General features: G+C 47.0%; 1 long non-coding RNA gene across 1 annotated transcript in view; it reads left to right on the forward strand.

The window, feature by feature from the left end:
* Positions 1-19,790, forward strand: part of LOC115645426 — a 34,848-nt gene extending 15,058 nt beyond the window's left edge. The window contains exon 2 of the long non-coding RNA XR_003998736.1: positions 18,629-19,790. This is a non-coding gene — a long non-coding RNA (uncharacterized LOC115645426). The remainder of the gene's footprint in view (positions 1-18,628) is intronic.
* The last annotated feature ends 2,221 nt before the right edge of the window (positions 19,791-22,011 follow it).

Genomic DNA, 22,011 nt, shown 5'->3' on the forward strand with positions numbered 1-22,011 from the left:
TCCTCTCCCCATATAGCGATCAGATCCAGTACCTCCCGTGCGGTCCATGCTGGAGCTCTTTTTCGATTCTTAGGAGACTGCATTGTTACCTGTGCTGATGAGCTCTGCATAGTCACCTGTGCTGGTGAGCTCTCCATGCTGGACAAACAGGAAATGAAATTCAAAAGTTTGCGGGGCTTTTCCTGTCTGCCTGGCCAGTGCATCCGAGTTCAGATTGCTGTCCAGAGTGGTCACAGTGGTGCACTGTGGGATACCGCCCAGAGGCCAATAACGTCGATTTGCGGCCCCACTAACCCTAATCCGATATGGTAATACCAATTTCAGCGCTACTCCTCTCATCGGGGAGGAGTACAGAAACTGGTTTAAAGAGCCCATTATGTCGATATAAAGCGCCTCGTTGTGTGGACGGGTGCAGCCTTAAATCGATTTAACTCTGCTAAAATTGGTATAAACGCGTAGTGTAGACCAGGCCTTAGTCTCAAAACTCTTTTGATTTGCCCCCTTCTCCAACTACTGTCCATTTCTCTTCCCCTCTTTACCTTCAGACTTCTCCAATTACTCAGTGGCATCAACTTCTGCTCCAAGGCGTGAGAAGGTGGAGAGGATCCTCAGCGGACACAAACTGTTATAACTTTAATGAAATGAATGGCACTATGACAAGTTACACTAGATGAGGATCTGCCCACTTACTCCTTTTCAATCAGACTTCTGCTTTCTATGAACCACTGAAGTGGCTTATAGATTTTTAGAACAAGTGGGTGAAGCCACTCTAAGGAGATGGAAGGGAAGGGATTCCTTATATGAGCGTTAGGATATATTTGTATGTTAATGAGACTTTATTAAACAAGATCCCACAAGAAGAGGCTAAGCTTTGGAAATGTAGTTGTTTCCCCACAAAAAAAAACTGACATATGGCTTCCCCCAGTTGCCAGAGAAGGAAACTACCCTCTCTCAGCATACTTGACTCCTTTATAAACTGACTCTGGTTTCTGCTGTCAAGGACACCATGAAAGACCCAGGTTGAAATCCTGACTCCACTAAAGTTAAAAGGAATTTTGCCATTTATTTCAATCGATCCAAGATTTTACTTACACACACACACACACACACACACATTCTTTGTCATGCTGATAGCAACCAGTAGCAGTGTGTAGAGTGTTAGAAATTGCAACCCTTATACAGTATCACTGTGCTGCTAGGCTGACACTGGCAGAAGATGAATACGGAACAATCTATATAATAAGATTCCAGGAATGTCACTCTGAAGCCTAAAATGTCAGAGTCAGTGTAAAGCAGTAGAAACAGATACAAGTATGGTTGAGAGCTCTTTTTGTTCAGAATATCAGCATGTTCAATCATCACTGGGATTCATGATCTGTCACCAGCCAGTTTAAAGTTTTCAGCCAGTTTTGGCTTTTTTTAAACATACATGGCTATACAAATTACAGCCATGTGACAGCATAGGTTTTCAGCTACTAGTATTTCCTATTATGAGTAAGGAATAGATTTAAAGAGAATAGATTTTATGTTAACTCACTTTGAACCATATAAAGAGTTCTCAAAGTCCATTACTATTAATCAGTAACAAATAAAAATGGAGGCCTCCTTAAAAGTTCCTTAGTGTCTGGTGTATTTACCCCTATTTTCCTGTGTAATCTTGTCAAAGATAGCAAAATACACAGATCCTTGGCTTTCATTGCAGTCAATTTAAATGCTATTTCTTTGTATTAGTAAGTTAGATGTTCAGTCCCAAAATTGCTCTGTTCCCTTAGCTCTTATATTCATCTTGTCTAATTTATATAGACGCATAGACTCGTAGACTCTAGGACTGGAAGGGACCTCGAGAGGTCATCTGATGACCTTCCACATTTCTGCTGAGTTAGACGTGTCTGGAGAGACATTGATGTACGTTTGTCACAGGTCAAGCATGATGCTGCAGGCATTCCCAGCCTCAGTTTTCTCGAGGTGGGTCCCCTTAGCCTTCCCCACATGGGTCAGTTTTGGTAACATGACTTGGCCTTCCAGCCAAGTCACTAGTAGTATGTCTACACCACAGCTGAGAGCAAATCTCCCAGACCTCTAAAAATAGTACCGGGGATATTGTGGTTCAGATAGCAGCTTGGGCTCACCAGCCTACTTGACCCCTTGCGTCTGAGCTGGCGTTTCCAGCCCAAATCTCCTCTGGAGCCACAATATCTACACTGCTAGTTTTAGCATGCTAGCCTGAGCCCAACTAGCAGTAGTGTGTCTGTCCACCCTGGGTAGCTCACCCCCAGCTGGAGCATAGATGTACTCTGAACAAGTTTAACCCTTTCTGGGGTATCCTGATCCATCTCTAACTGGATAGGTTCTCAGCTAGCTTCACCTAGCTGGCCTCTTCATTGTCCCCTCCGCCTGGGCCAACAGCAAAGTCTTTTCAAATCAAACGGAGCTCAACACAACTGTGTTCTTTCCAGAGTAGCAGGTCCCAAGGCTTCTCTCCTGAGAGCCTCTCAGCAGAACACAGAGCTACCAACAAAATCAAACACCACTGAAACTTCTGCTCCTCTCTAGGCCTGAGCCTCTAATCGCTCTTAAGTGCCCCCTTAGCTCTTTATTCATCTTCAGGAACACCAGCCTCCCATAACTGCTTCCTTAGACCCTCTCCAATCACTGCTCAGCTTAACTGCTGTTTTCACACACCCTCACCATCCTTTGAAATGCAACAGCCAGTCCAGGTTTAGCAGGGCTAATTGAACAGATCTGGCTGGCCTCCTAATCCTTAAAGGGGCAGGCTGCTCTATTACAGGGCTGAAACAAAATTCAAAGATGCCTGTGGAGTTTCCTATCCTGGAATTTTAGCAAGGTATTTCTAGAGAAAACCAGACAAGATTCTGACTCCAGATTTTTCAGGGATGCCAAACCTCCTGAGATTTCAAGTCTCGTTCTATTTTCAGCGTTACCAACTTTTAAAGTCAAGTCACTGTGGTTAGCCAACCTTATTTTCTATCTCTGTGGTAAGATTTTTAAGTCCAGAATCCTAACCTCAAACTCTCCCCTCCCCCAGCAAGAAGACAAAGAGGACAATTAATTTGCTTCTTTGGCCTCTGTAATAGGGATTTTAAAGGAAAGGGCACAGTTTAATCATGATGCGCACCAAGACACCAACACTAGAGTGATGGGATCAAATTCTGGCCTTGTAGAAATTATTGTGACTTTTCCCATAAAAAAAACTATATTAGAAACAAATTTATCTTTACAAATCAGTTTATTCTAGTCTAGAACTACAAACACTAAAATGCCTTGATTTTAACTGTATGCTATTGCATGGTGTCACTACAGGGCAAAGTTAAGGTTGTTTGGCTGCCTTGTTTGTCTTAATTGTGCATTTTCATACAGTTTCATATTTGGATTTCTTGTAAATTTAATCTTAACACTGAATTTTCTAGGTTTATAATAATAGAATCAGAGGACTGGAAGGGACCTCGAGAGGTCATCTAGTCCAGTCCCCTGCACTCAAGGCAGGAATAAGTATTATCTAGATTATCTGTGACAGGTATTTGTCTAACCTGCTTTTAAAAATCTCTAATAATGGAGATTCCACAACCTTCCTAGGCAATTTATTCCAGTGCTGAACTACCCTGACAGGAAGTTTTTCCTAATATCCAACCTAAACCTCCCATGCTGCAATTTAAGCCTATTGCTTCTTGTCCTATCCTCAGAGGTTAAGAAGAACAATTTTTCTCCCTCTTCCTCATACAGCTTTTTATGTACACCTCTACCCCAATATAACACGACCCAATACAAACATGAATTTGGATATAAGGCTGTAAAGCAGCACTCCAGGGGGGTCAAAGCAAGTTCGATATAACGCGGTTTCACCTATGATGCGATAAGATTTTTTGGCTCCCGAGGACAGCGTTATATCGAGGTAGAGGTGTATTGGAAAACTGTTATAATGTCCCCTCTCAGTCTTCTCTTCTCCAGACTAAACAAATCCAGTTTTTTCAATCTTTCCTCATAGGTCATGTTCTCTAGACCTTTCATCATTTTTGTTCCTCTTCTCTGGACTTTCTCCACTTTGTCCACATCTTTCCTGAAATATGGTGCCCAGAACTGGACACAATACTCCAGCTGAGGCCTAATCATCACGGAGTGGAGCAGAAGAATTACTTCTTGTGTCTTGCTTACAACACTACTTCAACTACAGGGGTGGGGAGCCTTTTTTCTATTAGGGGCCATTAACCCACAGAAAAAATCAGTCGCGGACCTTACACTGCCCCACAGGGGGTGGGGGGATTGCAGAGGCTCCAGGCTTCCCCTAGGCTCTGGGCTATGGCCACAAATGCGGAGTTCAGGGTGTGGAAGGGGGACTGGGGCATGGGAGGAGGTGAGGGCTCTGATGGGGGGGGTGCAGGCTCTGGTGTGGGGCTGGGAATGAGGGGTCTGGAGCGCGGGAGCAGGCTCAGGGCTGGGGCAGAGGCTTGGAGTGCAGGCTCCGGCTGGGTGGCTCTTACCTCAGGCAGCTCCCAGTTGGTGGCACAGTGGGGCTAAGGCAGGCTACCTGCCTGCTGCGGCTCCCTGTTTCTCCCAGAAGCAGCTGCCATGTCCAGCCCCTAGGCAGAGGGTCTAGGGGCTCTGCACAGTGCATGCTGCCTGCGCCAACAGGTGGTGCCCCTGCAGTTTCCATTGGCTGTGGTTTCAGGCCAATGGGAGCTGCAGAGCTGGTGCTGGGGGCAGGGGCAGCGTGTGGAGCTTCCCTGAATGCCCCTGCTCCTTGTGCCTGCTGGGACATGCCAGTCACTGCTGGAAGCTGTACAGAGCCGACTGGACTTGTGGCAGCCTGGTGAGCCAGTGCTCATGGCTCCAGCCCCACAGTGGGGCACTGAGGCTCAGTGATTTTGGCCCTCAGCACGGAGACTTGCTGCAGGCCGGATGAAATGAAGCAGTGGGCTGTAGGTTTCCCACCCCTGTTCTAATACAGGTCTGTCGCATCTTACACGCATTTAACATGCGCAATTTCAGCTTTATGCGATTGGGAAAAAAAAAAGTGCGGTCGATTCCACCATCGTGAGACGCGAATCTGCTGTTTCCGCTAAAATATTTTTTGGGGAGAACTTGACAGCAACAGCATCTCTTTAGGCCTGTGATAAGTTTCTCCCCTACAATAACCCTGGAGAGTTGGCAAAAAAAGAACAAAAACCAGTTTAAATAGAGCATATGCCCTGGAGTGAGTGTGAGATGGGAGAAGTGAATCTGCTGTTCCCACTACAGTACTGCTGTTTCCACTACAGTATTCAGTCCCCTGTGCCTCTCATACTGTACACATTTCGGTGCACTGAGTGAGATTCTACTGTATCTGTAGTGTTTAAAGATACAGTACGTATTTTTCGTATAATATGGCCCCTAAATGCAAGCCACCTGCTTCATCTGGTGCTCAACTGAAGAAGCAGTGATCTGTTCCAACGCTGGAGAAAAAACTGGCTGTGTTGGACTTATTGAGAGACGGTATGTCCATCGCCAACATGGTGCATAAATACGGCTGCAATTAATCTAGCATCCATTCCATCAAAATTAGAGGGAGAGAAATTCGTCAAGTCGTGGCATCAAGTACTCCAGTAACTGCTAAGGTGACGAGCCAAGTGCATGATAAGGCTTTAGTGAAGACTGAAAAAGTATTAAACTTATGGCTGGAAGACATGAACTGTAAACGTGTGCCTATCAATGGCAACATGTTGCAAGAAAAGGCTCTTAGCATCTATGTGCTGTTCAAACCTCCCACTGAAGAGGGACAGGCTTCTAATAAGAAGGAATTTAAAGCCAGCCAAGGTTGGCTTAACAGTTTTAGGAACCGCTTCAGCTTCAAAAACATGCAGATTACTGTTGAAGCTGCATCTGCCAATGAGGAGGCAGCAAAATCCTACCCCAAACAATTAAAGAAAATCATAGAGGAAAGGGGCTATTTTCCAGAACAAGTCTTTAATGCTGATTAGACTGGGCTCTTCTGGAAAAAACTGTCCACCCACACTTACATTTCAAAATCAGAAAGATACGTCTCTGGCTTCAAAGCAGCTAAAGACCATGTGACTGTGTTGCTTTGTGGCTATGCGACTGGACATTTAATAAAGCCATGCTTGCTCTACAGGGCTGCAAATCCCCGTGCCCTAAAAGGCAAGAACAAAAATCTCCTGCCTGTGTTCTGGCAATCAAATAAAAAGGCTTGAGTGACGGCAGCATTATTTCTGGATTGGTTCCACAAGTGTTTCATTCTGGAGGTCAAGCAGTACCTTGAAGGAAAGGACTTGACTTTAAAGTGTTGCTGATTGTAGACAGAGGTGAAAGTAAGTCAGTATGGCCCGGTACAGAGTACCGGTAAAAAAAGGTGCAGTAGTGTACTGGCAAATGAGTGGAACATTCAGTACTGGCTTACTTCACCTCTTTTGGCTGCATGACAAAAAGTTCAAACTCAACGCTAATAAAAGCTTGGAAAGGGAAAACTCACTGTCACATTTGTTTGTTGTTTCTCTTACTCTCCTCCTCCAGCCACCTGACACAGCTAGGCTCCGCGTTCCCCCGACCCTCCCACTCAGCAGGGGCTGCAGGGGCTCCTCTCTAGCTTGTAGCAGGGAGCAGGGGGACTGGCTGAGGGAGAAGCCTCCCCAGGTAGCCTGCTGCCTGCATAAGAACAGTTTAAACTTAGCTGTTCACTCTGCGGTCTGAACCGCAGGATTCGGGGCTATTTCTGGCATCCTTGTTAATTTCACCCTTGGTTGTTGGGGGGGAGGGTGACCAAAGCCGGGCCAGTTCTTTTCTGCCCCCCGGATGAGGCGATCTTCAATAATATAACACGCAAAAAATACAATCAAAATCAGGAACCATTTCCAAGTTCAAATCTATCCCATTGGATCATGGTTGTGATGTCCAAACTGCTTACAGATCCTCTTTGAAATGTTACTGTTTAAAAAAAACACACACACATGGAGAACATGGTGGGAAGATGTGTTCTGATGATCAGGGTTTATTTTGGGCAAAGCAATTTTGGTAGAACAACTAAAGATTCACAGGGAAAGCAAACAGCCCGATAGACAAAACCACAAAGGGATTGGAGGGGAAAACTGGATATTCAGGGAAATTATTGTGCCTCCTTTGAAAGAAATAGTAGTTTTAATTCCACCCTCTTTTTATATTGAATTGTCCTTAGGACACAGGGCCTCAGATCTCTTGTTGTTTTGTTGGTGTCGGTGTCCTGCAGAGTGCTGAGGCTGAAATGGACAAAACTTTCTCTAAGTATCTTGTATATTTCCTCCCCAACAACCCTGAGTGAAATTAACAAGGATGCCAGAAATAGCCCTGAATCAGGGTTCAGACCCAGAAGTGAACAGCTAAGTTTAAACTATTCTTATGCAGGCAGCAGGCTACCTGGGGAGGCTTCTCCCTCAGCCAGTCCCCTTGCTCCCTGCTACAAGCTAGAGGGGAGCCCCTGCAGCCCCTGCTGAGTGGCGGGGTCGGAGGAACATGGAGCCTAGCCGCGTTGGGCAACCTGGCTGGAGGAGGAGGATAGAGGACAAAGAACAAAATGTGACAGTGAGTTTTCATTTTTTCAGGCTTATTCCAATAGTAAAGTTTTATTACAGACAGTACTGGTAGTAGTAATAGTAGCTTTATTTTCTATATCTAAGTCATGCAGTGGAAGAGATCCATGAAGTATGTAGGAGAGATGGGTTGCTTGTGTTTGGACTGTATGGATAAGAAAAGACGGTTACTCACCTTTGTAACTGTTGTTCTTCGAGATGTGTTGCTCATATCCGTTCCAGTAGGTGTGCGCGCGCCGCGTGCACGTTCGTCGGAGACTTTTACCCTAGCAACACTCGGTGGGCCGGCAGGGCGCCCCCTGGAGTGGCGCCGCTATGGCGCCGGTTATATACGCCTGCCGGCTCGCCGCTCCTCAGTTCCTTCTTGCCGGCTACTCCGACAGTGGGGAAGGAGGGCGGGTGTGGAATGGATATGAGCAACACATCTCGAAGAACAACAGTTACAAAGGTGAGTAACCGTCTTTTCTTTTTCGAGTGCTTGCTCATATCCATTCCAGTAGGTGATTCCCAAGCCTTACCTAGGCGGTGGGGTCGGAGTAAGACGTTGCGGAGTGCAGAACCGCTGAGCCAAAGGTGACATCGTCTCTTGATTGGGCCACGAGCGCATAGTGAGCAGTGAACGTATGCACTGACGACCAGGTAGCTGCGCGGCATATCTCCTGGATGGGAATGTGTGCTAGGAAGGCGGTTGACGAGGCTTGAGCCCGAGTAGAGTGGGCGGTAAGATGGCCAATCGGGATGTCGGCCAAGTCGTAGCACGTCCGGATACAGGACGTTACCCATGATGAGAGCCTCTGAGCCGATATAGGCATACCTTTCATACGCTTCGTCACCGCTATAAATAACTGGGGCGAGCACCTGAAGGGCTTTGTCCTCTGAATGTAAAAGGCGAGGGCTCGACGGACATCCAGGGTGTGAAGCTGTTGGTCCTTGCTTGATGCGTGCGGCTTCGGGAAGAAGACCGGTAGGAAGATATCCTGATTAATGTGGAAGGCCGAGACCACCTTGGGGAGGAAAGCTGGATGCGGGCGTAGCTGCACCTTGTCTTTGTGGAAGATTGTATACGGGGGGTCCTCCATCAAAGCACGGAGCTCTGAAACCTGCCTGACTGAAGTGAAAGCCACCAGGAAGGCCGTCTTCCAGGACAGGTACAGCAACGAGCAAGTGGCCAAGGGCTCAAAGGGTGGGGCTGTGAGCCGAGCCAGAACAAAGTTGAGATCCCAGGTAGGGGAAGGAGGCTTAACTGGTGGGTATAGGCGCTCCAAGCCCTTAAGGAATCTCGAAACTATCGGGTGAGAGAAGGTGGAACTGTTCGCCTCCCTTTGATGGAAGGTGGAGATGGCGGCTAAATGCACCCTTATTGACGAGAGTGCCAAACCTTGTTCCTTGAGATACCACAAGTATTCCAGGATAAGAGGGATTGAAATGGCCTCTGGAACTAGGGAACGTTGTGCACACCAAAGAGAAAACCACTTCCACTTGGCGAGGTATGTCGCCCTTGTGGAGGGTTTCCTGCTTCCCAAAAGGACCCGTTGGACCTGGGCAGAGCAGCAGAGCTCGGATTGGTTCAGCCAGAGAGTAGCCACGCCGTCAGGTGTAGGGACTGCAGGTCTGGATGGTGAAGCCTGCCGAAGTCCTGCGTTATAAGATCCGGGCAGAGTGGCAGTGGTATCGGGGTCGTTAGGGATAGGTTGAGCAGCATGGGATACCAGTGTTGCCTCGGCCATGCGGGGGCTATCAGTATCAGTCTGGCCCTGTCCCTGCGGAGCTTGAGCAGGACTCTGTGCACTAGGGGAAAGGGTCGAAAGGCATAGAGAAGATGTCCCTTCCAGGGGATCAGGAACGCGTCCGAGAGAGAGCCCCAGGAATGGCCTTGAAGGGAGCAGAATACCTGGCATTTCCTGTTTTCCCTGGAGGCAAATAGGTCTATCTGGGGAAAGCCCCACTTCCGGAATACAGAAAGGAGGATGTCCGGATGGATGGACCATTCGTGGGACAGGAAGGATCTGCTCAGGCGATCTGCGAGAGAGTTCTGGACTCCCGGAAGGAAGGAGGCTACGAGGTCTATCGAGCGGGCTATACAGAAGTCCCACAGTCGCATCGCCTCTTGGCAAAGGGGAGAAGACCGTGTTCCCCCCTGTTTGTTTATGTAATACATGGCCGTTGTGTTGTCCATGAAAATCGCAACACAACGGCCCTGTAGATGGTGTTGGAAGGCTTGGCATGCCAAGCGGACCGCTCTCAGTTCGCGAACATTGATATGCAGCGCCAGCTCTTGCGAGGACCAAAGGCCCTGGGTGTGAAGGTGCCCTAAGTGTGCACCCCAGCCCAGGGGTGAAGCGTCCGTCGTTAACGACACCGAAGGCTGTGGTGGGTGGAACGGGTGACCGGCACACAACAGGGAAGGTGTCAGCCACCAGATGAGGGAGTCCAGGGTTTTTGTTGGGACTGTGACTACCATGTCCAGGGCATCCCTGTGCGGACGATAAACCGAGGCAAGCCAAGTCTGGAGAGGGTGCATGCGTAGTCTTGCGTGCTGTGTCACAAAAGTGCACGCTGCCATGTGGCCGAGTAGGATGAGGTTGGTACGGACAGAGGTTGTTGGGAAGGCTTGTAGCCTCTGGATGAGAGAGACTATAGCCTGGAACCTCTCTGGAGGTAGACTGGCCGTTGCCAGATTCGAGTCCAGCATGGCCCCGATGAATTCTATCCTCTGCGTAGGAAGCAGAATGGACTTGTCTAGGTTGAGGATCAGACCTAGATGGGAAAATAGGTCCTTGATGACGCTTACGTGTGCGGCAACCTGAGCCTCGGAGGTCCCTCGAATAAGCCAGTCGTCGAGATACGGGAAAACGTGAACTCGATGGCGGCAGAGGTAGGCGGTGACTACTGCCATACACTTTGTGAATACTCAAGGGACCGAGGAGAGGCCAAAGGGAAGGACCGCAAATTAGTAGTGGTGGCGGTTTATCACGAAGCAAAGGAACCTTCTGTGTGGGGGGTAAATCGCAATATGAAAATATGCGTCCCTCATGTCGAGAGCAGCGTACCAATCTCCGGGATCAAAGGAGGGTATAATGTTTCCCAGGGATACCATGGGGAACTTGAACTTCGTGATGAACTTGTTCAGAGCTCGCAGGTCCAGGATGGGCTGGAGGCCCCCTTTTGCCTTGGGAATTAGGAAGTACCTGGAATAGAATCCTCTTCCCCTTAGGTGCTCCGGAACCTCCTCTATAGCTCCCAACGCAAGGAGCTTCGAAACCTCCTGCAGAAGGAGTTGCTCGTGAGAGGGGTCCCTGAAGAGGGACGGGGAGGGAGGGTGGGAAGGAGGGGACGAAATAAACTGAAGACAGTAACCACACTCGACCGTGCTGAGAACCCATCGGTCCGATGTTATCTGGGACCATGCAGGGAAGAATGCGGCAAGGCGGTTGGTGAACTGAAAAGGATCCTGGGAGGTAATTGGTACAGTGCTCCTGAGCGCATCCTCAAAAGTTTGGCTTCGGTCCCACCGATGGTTTGGTGGGTTCGGAGTTGTTACCCCCTTGCGGGCCCGATTGGCGTCTGCGGGAGTTACGGCCTCTCCTTCTGGAGAAGTCCTGTCTTGGCCGAGGCGGGGGATATTGACGCTGAGGTTGAGGGCGGAAAGGTCGCCTCTGGGTCTGTGGCGTATGCATGCCGAGGGACCGCATGATCACGCGGTTATCCTTCAAACTTTGGAGGCGCGGATCTGTCTCTTGGGAGAACAGGCCCTGACCATCAAATGGTAGGTCCTGTATAGTGTATTGCAGTTCTGGTGGTAGACCGGACACCTGCAACCACGATATGCGCCTCATGGCGATCCCTGAGGCGACTGTTCTAGCTGCCGAATCAGCGGCATCTAGCGAGGCCTGGAGGGAGGTTCGAGCCACTTTTTTCCCCTCCTCCAGGAGAGCCGAGAACTCCTGGCGGGAATCCTGCGGGACTAGTTCGATAAACTTCCCAACTGACTCCCATGTGTTATAATTGTATCTACTCAGGAGGGCTTGCTGATTCGCCACTCTGAGCTGGAGGCCCCCCGCAGAGTAGATCTTCCTTCCCAACAAGTCCATGCGCCTGGCTTCCCTCGATTTAGGTGCAGAGGCTTGTTGGCCATGGCGCTCTCGCTCGTTAACGGATTCAACCACTAACGAACAAGGGGGAGGGTGTACGTACAGGTACTTGTACCCCTTGGATGGGACCATATATTTGCGCTCGACCCCTTTGGCTGTAGGTGGAACAGAAGCTGGGGTTTGCCAGATTGTATCCGCTCGAGCCTGTATGGTACGAATAAAGGGGAGGGCAACCCTTGTCGGGGCCTCAGCTGACAGAATGGTGACCACTGGGTCTTCCACCTCAGGAACTTCCTCCACGGGCAGGTTTATATTAAGAGCGACCCGGCGAAGGAGGTCCTGGTGTGAGCGGAGGTCAATTGGTGGCGGTCCAGATGTGGACGTCCCCGCTACTGCCTCGTCTGGTGATGAAGAGGAGGAGACCCCAGGAACCACTGGATCCTGAAGCGAGTCGTGGTCCTGTGGGATGTCCTGGGGTGGGTCTTGCATATCCGAGCCCAGCGCTGGGAGATGTTCTGCATCCTCTGGAGGGGGTCTGCTCACCGTGGCCTCTGGCGCCCTATGTTCAGAAGGCCTTGAGCGCGGCGGTGGATGTGGGGCACGTTGGCTCTGATGGTAAGCCCAAGGAGTCCAAAAGGACCACTGCTGAGGGTCCTGCTGGTTGTCCGAGTCCCCGTACGATGCCGATCCGGCATTAGAGGAGACTGATGGTGGACGAGATGGCCATGGCGGTGCGGAGACCGCGAAGTGATGGTGCCTGCGTCCGCTGGAACCGTCGCCACACGGTGCTGGGGAGCGGTGCCGCGACCCTCTACGGTGCCGAGATTGTGACCGGGACCTGCGACCAGCTCGGTGCCAGGAGGTCGACCGGTGCCGGGAGCCGTAGTGTCGAGAGCGGCTGCGAGAAGCCCGGTGCCGTGAGTGATGACGGGACCTGGAACGGTGCCGGTAGTGTCCGGACGGCGACCGGGACCTCGAGCGGTACCGTGAGTACGACCGGTACCGCGACAGGGAGCGGTACCGGGACTACGAGCAGCCACGTGATGGAGAACGATGGCAGGACCGTGAGCGTCTACGGGACCTGGATCGGGACAGAGAGTGACGAAGTCCCATGGTACCGGGCGAAGAAGGTCTGACAAGGGCCAGCTTGCCTGTGGATTGGAGGACCCGCACCGGCGGTCGAGGCAGCTCAGGCTCCGTTAGCGCGATCAGGTCCCGTGCTGCAGAGAACGCCTCTGGAGTGGAGGGCACGACAAGCTCAATCGCGGCCCGCGCCGGGGAGCTGGTATGCACCAGACTCGACGGCTCGTCTGGGGCCGGAGTCAACGGTGCAGCGGAAGTTGACATCGTGGCAGACGGCAGTGCCGGGCGGTCCGGTCTGGCTAAGCGCTCTGACTGCGGTGCACGCACGGCCGCCGCAGGAGGCTTACGCTTCTTGCTCGTAGGTGACTTCGAGCGGTGCTGGGTAGAAGCCGGTGCCGGAGAAGGCCGGTGACTCGGAGTCTTCACTGAGGTCTGCTCCAGTGCCGATGAAGCGGCTGATCTCGGTGCTGGTGTCGGTGCCGAGCAGTAGGGAGTAAGCGCTGCCTCCATCAGCAGCTGCCTGAGGCGAACGTCCTGCTCTTTTTTGGTTCGGGGCTTAAAGGCCTTACAAATCCGGCACTTGTCTGTCAGATGGGCCTCGCCCAAGCACTTAAGGCAGGCTTCGTGCGGGTCACCAGTGGGCATCGGCTGATGACAAACCGCACACGGCTTGAAGCCCGGTGAGCCAGGCATGGGCCCGGCGTCGGGGAAGGGGCTAACCCCCAATCCCGTCAAACTATCTACACTACACAAACTGAACTACTAAATACACTAACTAACTACAATTAAACGAACTATATACAATAAGAAAAGATGAGTGAATCGCTAGGGAGGTGGAGAACAGCATGCTGCGCTCCACAGTTCCAACGTCCGACACGGGCGGTAAGATGATAAGGAACTGAGGAGCGGCGGGCCGGCAGGGGTATATAACCGGCGCCATAGCAGCGCCACTCCAGGGGGTGCCCTGCCGGCCCACCGAGTGTTGCTAGGGTAAAAGTCTCCGATGAATGTGCACGTGGTGCGCGCACACCTACTGGAATGGATATGAGCAAGCACTCGAAGAAGAAATTTAATTTACTTCCACCTCTGGCCCCGCCCCTTCCACCTGAGGCCCCACCCCTTCCGGGGGGGGCAGAGTGGGACTTATATCGGTAAGAGCTGTATTTTACTTTCATCCCTGATCGTAGACAATGCTCCTGGCCACCCTGCGGCACTCTGGTTTGCACATAATGACGCTGAAGTCCTCTTTCTCCCCCCCAATACCACCTCCATCCTCCAACCTCTCGACCAAGGTGTCATTAGCTGTTTCAAGGCCACATACACGAGGCTTACATTCTCATGGAACCTTACCACTGTGGATGCTGATCCTAATGTTAATGTGATGGAGTGTTGAAAGTCCTTCAACATTGCTGATTGCATCACTTATATTAAACAGACAGTGGACGCAATCAAGCTTGAAACAGTCAATGCACGTTGGCGAAACCTATGGGAAGACTGTGTGAATGATTTTAAGGGTTTCCCGACCATTGATAAAGAAGTGAAACTCATTGTTCAGGTGGCCAGGCAAGTGGGTGGTGATGGCTTCATTGACATCCTCGAGGAAGAAATTGAGGAATTAATTGAGGGCCATAGAGAAACATTGACTAACGAAGAGTTAGAGGAACTGATAAAAGAAGACAAAGATAATGACGAACAGGACAAGTCAGCAACTTGGAATCTTCATAAATTTTCTGAAGTGTTCCAAACAGCGAAACACTTGAATGATTTAATTTCTGAATATGATCCCTCTATGGAACGAAGCCTCAAAATCACATGTCGTATTACGGATTATTTGGGACTGTACCAAGAAATGTTTGAGGAGCTCAAGAGACAACAGCGACAGTTACCAATCACCATGTTTTTTTAAAAAAAAACAACCACCAGGAGCAGAGTCTACACAATCAATTTCTCAAGCTGAACCAGAGCCATCCACTTCTTCTATGACTCACTCTCCGTCACCCAAGCCTGGCCCATCGTCTCCTGGATCAACATCAAGCCCTGACGACTCAATGATAGTGTTGTCAGGGGAAGAGGAAGACTAATCACTAGAGTGTGTACAGTACAAGACTAGCAAAAATATCCAGGATGACCGGTGACTGTTCAGGTTTACAGTACTGTACTGTTTTCATTTTTTATTCTTTCATTCTTCCATCTGTCTGTTATGTTATTAAAATACTGTAAAATTATATTTTGCATATGTAGTCTTTACTATATACTGTACTGTATATTGCTGTATACAATAGTACTGTACAGGGTTGTATACACAAAACTGTACTTTATGGGTGATTTAAGGGATTTTCAAGGGTCATTTTGACTATATGCAATTTTCGCTTTACGCGCTGACTGCGGAACGTAACCCCAGCGTAAGACGCAACAGTTCTGTACATCCCAGAATGATGTTTGTTTTTTTGCAACAGTGTTACACTATTGACTCATATTTAACTTGTGATCCACTATGACCCCCAGATCCCTTTCTGCAGTACTCCTTCCTAGGCAGTCATTTCCCATTTTGTATGTATGCAACTGATTGTTCCTTCCTAAGTGGAGTACTTTGCATTTGTCCTTATTGAATTTCATCCTATTTACTTTAGACCATTTCTCCAGTTTGTCCAGTTTGAATTTTAATCCTACCCTCCAAAGCACTTGCAACCCCTCCCAGCTTGGTATCATCCACAGACTTTATAAGTATGCTCTCTATACCATTATCTAAATCATTGATGAAGATATTGAACAGAACCGGACCCAGAACTGATCCTTGTGGGACCCCACTCATTATGCCCTTCCAGCATGACTGTGAACCACTGATAAATACTCTCTGGGAATGGTTTTCCAACCAGTTATGCACCCACTTTATAGTAGCTCCACCTAGGTTGCATTTCTCTAGTTTGTTTATGAGAAGGTCATGCGAGACAGTATCAAAAGCTTTACTAAAGTCAAGATATACCACATATACCACTTAGACTCATAGACTCTAGGACTGGAAGGGACCTCGAGAGGTTATCGAGTCCAGTCCCCTGCCCTCATGGCAGGACCAAATACTGTCTAGACCATCCCTAATAGACATTTATCTAACCTACACTTCCCCCATCTACAAGGCTTGTTATCCTGTCAGAAAAGCTATCAGATTGGTTTGACACAATTTGTTCTTGACAAATCCATGCTGACTGTTACTTATCACCTTATTATCTTCTAGATGTTTGCAAATTGATTGCTTCATTATTTGCTTCATTATCTTTCCGGGTACAGAAGTTAAGATGACTGGCCTGTAATTCCCCAGGTTGTCCTTATTTCCCTTTATATAGATTGGCACTATATTTGCCCTATTCCAGTCTTCTGGGATATCTCCCGTCTTCCACGACTTTTCAAAGATAATCACTAATGACTCAGATATCTCCTCAGTCAGCTCCTTGAGTATTCTAGGATGCATTTCATCAGGTCCTGGTGATCTGAAGACATCTAACTTGTCTAAGTAATTTCTAACTCGTTCTTCCCCTATTTTTAGCCTCTGATCCTACCTCATTTTCACTGGCATTCACTATGCTAGACGTCCAATCATCACCAACTTTCTTTGTGAAAACCAAAACAAAGATGTCATTTAGCACCTCTGCCATTTCCACATTTTCTGTTATTGTTTTTCTCCTTTCATTGAAAAACAGGCCTACCCTGTCCTTGGTTTTCTTCTTGCTTCTAATGTATTTGTAGAATGTTTTCTTGTTACCCTTTATGACTTTAGCTAGTTTGATCTCATTTTATGCCTTACCTTTCTAACTTTGTCCCTACATACTTTTATTTGTTTATATTAATCCTTTGTAAATTTAACCTAGTTTCCCCTTGTCATAAACAGATAGCTAATGGTTAATGTCTCTTTCACCTGAAGCACCTGACCAGAGGACCAATCAGGAAACCGGATTTTTTCAACTCTGGGTGGAGGGAAGTGGGTGTCTGAGTCTTTGTCTGTCTGCCTGCTTTCTCTGAGCTTTGGAGAAGTAGTTTCTACTTTCTAGTCTTCTGTTTCTAAGTGTAAGGACAAAGAGATCAGATAGTAAGTTATATGGTTTCTTTTCTTTGGTAGTTGCATGAATATAAGTGCTGGAGTGCTTTGATTTGTATTCTTTTTGAATAAGGCTGTTTATTCAATATTCTTTTAAGCAATTGACCCTGTATTTCATCACCTTAATACAGAGAGACCATTTGTATGTATTTTTCTTTCTTTTTATATAAAGCTTTCTTTTAAGACCTGTTGGAGTTTTCTTTACTTCAGGGAAATTGAGTCTGTACTCACCAGGGAATTGGTGGGAGGAAGAAATCAGGGGAGATCTGTGTGTGTTGGATTTGTTAGCCTGATTTTGCATTCCCTCTGGGTGAAGAGGAAAGTGCTTTTTGTTTTCAGGACTGGGAACGGAGAGGGGGAGTCACTCTGTTTGGATTCACAGAGCTTGTGTCTGTGTATCTCTCCAGGAGCACCTGGAGGGGGGAAGGGAAAAAGGATTATTTCCCTTTGTTGTGAGACTCAAGGGATTTGGGTCTTGGGGTCCCCAGGGAAGGTTTTTCAGGGGGACCAGAGTGCCCCAAAACACTCTAATTTTTTGGGTGGTGGCAGCAAGTACCAGATCCAAGCTGGTAACTAAGCTTGGAGGTTTTCATGCTAACCCCCATATTTTGGACGCTAAGGTCCAAATCTGGGACTAAGGTTATGACACCCCTTTTTGTAGGAATCTTTTTTGATTTTTAGATCATTGAAGATCTCCTGGGTAGGTCCAGGTGGTCTCTTTCCATACTTTCTATCTTTCTATGCAGTGGGATAGTTTGTTCTTGTGACCTTAATAATGTCTCTTTGAAAAACTGCCAACTGACTTAAATTGTTTTTCCCCTTAGACTTGCTTCCCATGGGATCTTACCTACCAACTCCCTGAGTTTGCTAAAGTCTGCCTGCTTGAAATCCATTGTCTTTATTTTGCTGTTCTCCCTCCTACCATTCCTTAGAATCATGAACTCTTATCATTTCATGATCACTTTCACCCAAGCTTCCTTCCACTTTCAAATTCTTAACTAGTCCCTATTTGTCAAAATCAAATCTAGAACAGTCTTTCCCCTAGTAGCTTTTCCCACCTTCTGAGATAAAAATTTGTCTCCAATACATTCCAAGAACTTGTTAGATAATCTGTGCCCTGCTGTGTTGTTTTCCCAACAGATGTCTGGGTAGTTGAAGTCCCCCATCACCACCAAGTCCTGTACTTTGGATAATTTTCTTAGTTGCCTACAAAAAACCTCATCCACCACTTCTTCTAGTTAGGTAGTCCGTAGTAGACCCCTACCATGACATCACTCTTTTTTTTACCTCTTTTATCCTTACCCAGAGACTTTCAGCAAGTCTGTCTCGTGTTTCCATCTCAACCTCAGTCCAAGTGTATACATTTTTAATACATAAGGCAACACCTACTCCCTTTTTTCCCTGCCTGTCCTTCCTGAGGAAGCTGTACCCTTCTTTACCAATATTCCAGTCATGCGTATTATCCTATCAAGTCTCTGTGATGCCAACTATGTCATAGTTGTGTTTATTTACTAGTGTTTCAAGTTCTTCCTGCTTATTCCCCATACTTCTCGCATTAGTATACAGATATCCAAGATACTGATTTGATTTCCACCCGCAGTTCTGTCATGTCTCTCCCTTATCCCTGCTATAACAGCCCATGTGCCCTCCAAATTCCGACCCTTCTTTCAGGTCTCCATGTTTTTGACTTACCTGTGGGCTTTGGTCACTTGCCCCCTTCATATCTAGTTTAAATCCCTCCTCACGAGGTTAGCCAGTCTGTATCTAAATATGCTCTTCTCCTTCCTTGATAGGTGGACGGGACCCCATCTCTGCTTAGCAGTCCTTCTTTCTGGAACAACATCCTGTGGTCAAGGAATCCGAAGCCCTCCTGGTGGCACCATCCTTGCAGCCAGGCATTCACCTCCAGGATGCATCTGTCTCTGCCTGGGCCCCTATCCTTGACTGGAAGGATTGAAGAGAACACCATCTGTGTTCCCAGATCCTTCAGTCTTACTCCCAGAGCCCTGTAGTCACTTGATCTGCTAATGTTTCTGTTCTTGTAATGTTTCTGTTGGAATTATAACACTATTCTTGTACTTCCCCTCCCCTTTAACTCCATCTTAATTTTTTCATAGGGAAAATTCATTTTTTAAAAATAAAACTATTAAACTTTTTTATAAATGAACATTAAACAAGAAATTCCATCAGATCCAGCTATCATGCTAACCTGCAATACCTAATGAAGTTGAAGATATGTAGTATCAGCCTTACATATTTTTAAAAATGTATCTTATAATACTATATTCACTAGTATGCTCTGGCTGCTTTGTATCACTGGTGTAGTGCAAAGCGGCTAAAGTATATTGGCCAGTTAAATCAGATGTACATCTGTTTTGCATCACTGGAGTAGCACAAAGCAGCTAGAGCATTCTGATGAACCTGGCTTTTAACTGGCTAGTATACAACCACGGAACTTTTAAGAGCAGTGACAGTTGAGGCCACTTCAATGACAGCTGGCAAGTAAGACATCTATCAATGAGAACTCTTCACATATAGAATCATAGTTTATATGTATACAGTCCCTTAATACAACTGACTCATTCCAACCAATAAAACTGAAGCATGCAAATGAACTGGAGAGGAAGGGCAGTTATTTGGGTGAGTTACCTCTGATGCCACTATGGTATTATTTAAGAGTGACCTGAGTTATTGACCTGGCTCAGTCTGTTAGATACAATTATTAATTACTTAATTACAGCCTAATCACATCAAGTATAGTCTGCATACAAGGTTTCAATAACAATATGTGATTTGAAGCTTTTGTATTCTTTATTAAGATCACTTGTGATACTAGAGGTCTGATAGTAAGTGCTACATTTCTTTAGGACTCATACTAATGAACTTTAACTCATACTAATTATCCAATATAGCTGTAAGTTCTCACAAATAACGCTTCTTCACTCAAACAATAAATGCTGTAAATTTGGGGAGGACATGCTGTATTATTCATATAAAACAAAGCTGAATCCCTCTTCAGTGCAAAACTCAATATAACCTTAATGCTGGAGTTGGAATCAATGCTTCCATAATGCCTCTCAGCTGTGATATTGGCACTGAGGCCCACATCCGCTGAGGCCCACAGAGAGTATGTCTACACTGCAATTAAAAATGCACAGCTGGCCTGTGCCAGTTGTCTTGGGTTTTGGCTAAGGGGCTGTTTAATTACAGTGTAGATGAGATGGGAGGATCTCAGAGTTCAGGCTGCTGCCCAAACCCCAATTAAACAGCCCCTTCACCTGAGCCCTGTGATCCTGACAGGGCTACCCAGAGTGTGTGTGTGTGTGGGAGGGGCAAGTGGAGCAATTTGTCCCAGGCCCCAAACCCCACAGGGCCCCCACGAGAGTTTTTCGTGGCCCCTGGAGCGGAGTCCTTCACTTGCTCTGGGGGCTCTGGAAAACTCTCACAGGGCCCAGGCCCCTGGAGCTTCTTCCACTCTAGATTTTCGGCAGCGGGGGGCATCCTTCAGTCCCGGGACCTGCCACCAAAGTGCCTTTAAGAGAGAGACTGAAGGCTCCAACCTGAGGATGATGAAGGCAACCTTGATCTGGGGCTTAGGTATTTAAATAGGAAGCTGAGTTAGAAGTGGGAGAAGAGGTTATGCAGGTTGCTGTGTGTGGTGGCTTGCCTTTCAGACTTCAGGAAACCAGCCTAACCTGACTGAGCTCTAAGTTTGAAAGCTTTGATCCAGGGTCCTAATTAAATGTTTATTGTAATTACTGCAGTCCTGAAACCTTATTAAAGGGGACATGCTGTTGGTTAGTGAGTGCTGGCTGTTTCTTGTCCTGGGATGTTAAGGTGAACCTATTGCTACCCCAGTTGGAGGAAATTAAAGTGAGTCACAGCTATAGTGCTCCACCAGGCTGCAAGGGAGTGTGTAGAAATAGTCTATGCCTTTACAAGACCATTTTATTTCTGTTGCTATTTTTATTATTTCAGTATTTATCCAGGGGCTGGGGGAAGAAACAGGGAAAAATGACTCTTTAGTGCAGTGGTTCCAATACCCACTTGAGAACTGGGAGACAGATGATTCAGTCCCCCTGCTCTAATCACTTTCATTATCTATCCACAGTGGAACAGCTTCTTCAGGGGAGATTGAACATCCCACACAGATTACAAAATTTGGCTTCTGTTCTAGCCAAGAGATTTGGGGAAAATGGGAACATTATTGCACCGCAATAATAAAGATTGCACAATGGCAGACACTTTGTGTAATTTGCAAGAAGTATTTGAAATTGGGTGATGAGAATGGGAGGATTATGTTCTGGCCTTGGATCAGGCCAAAGCTTTAGCTAAATGAACCCACTTTACTTATGGTTAATTCTGTCTCAATTTGGTTTTCTGGCGTCCACAGTTCAAGAAGGATAGTTGATAAGTTAAAGAGGGTTCAGAGAAGAGTCATGAGACTGATTTAAAGGATTGGAATAATGTACCTTATCGTGATAGAAGATTGTGTTTAGCTTAACAAAGAAAAAGCTAAAAGACTATTTTATTAATCTTGGGGAACAAATATTCAGTAATGAGCTCTTTTCTCTAGCAGAGAAAGGTATAACACGATCTAATGGCTGGAAGTTTACACTGGAAATAAGGCATACGTTTTTAACAGAGCGAGTAATTAACCACTGGAACAACTTACTAAGGGTTGTGGAAGATGCTATATCACTACCAATTTTTTAAAATCAAAATTGGATGTTTTTCTAAAAGTTATGCTCCATGAATGATTTTGGGGAAGTTCTACAGCCTGTGTCATACAAGATATCAGGCTAGATGATCCCACTGATTCCTCTGGCCTTGGCATTTATGAATCTATTAATATGGTACTTCTCTATAGTTCAAGTGGTTGTGGCTCTTGTACATTCATGCACTATGAACCTCTTTAGTAAAATGGGTGGAGGGGAGAAGCTATAATGTCCTTTGAATCAATTGTATTGTTTTTCTTTCAACCCTTTACTGTGGGTAGTGGCAACAGAAGATTTTGAAGTTTAAATTGGAGGTGGGAGGGAGAAATTTCATTGTCAGTGAAAATTTTTGCCCATGCAGATGATGTCGGGGCTGGTGGGCGGTACAGAAGATAGGTGTGATACTGCACCCCATATGCTTCATACTGATATTAGTATGCTATGATTATATCATAATT

This window comes from Gopherus evgoodei, chromosome 2 (genome assembly GCF_007399415.2).
Source record: "Gopherus evgoodei ecotype Sinaloan lineage chromosome 2, rGopEvg1_v1.p, whole genome shotgun sequence".
NCBI lineage: Eukaryota > Metazoa > Chordata > Testudines > Testudinidae > Gopherus > Gopherus evgoodei.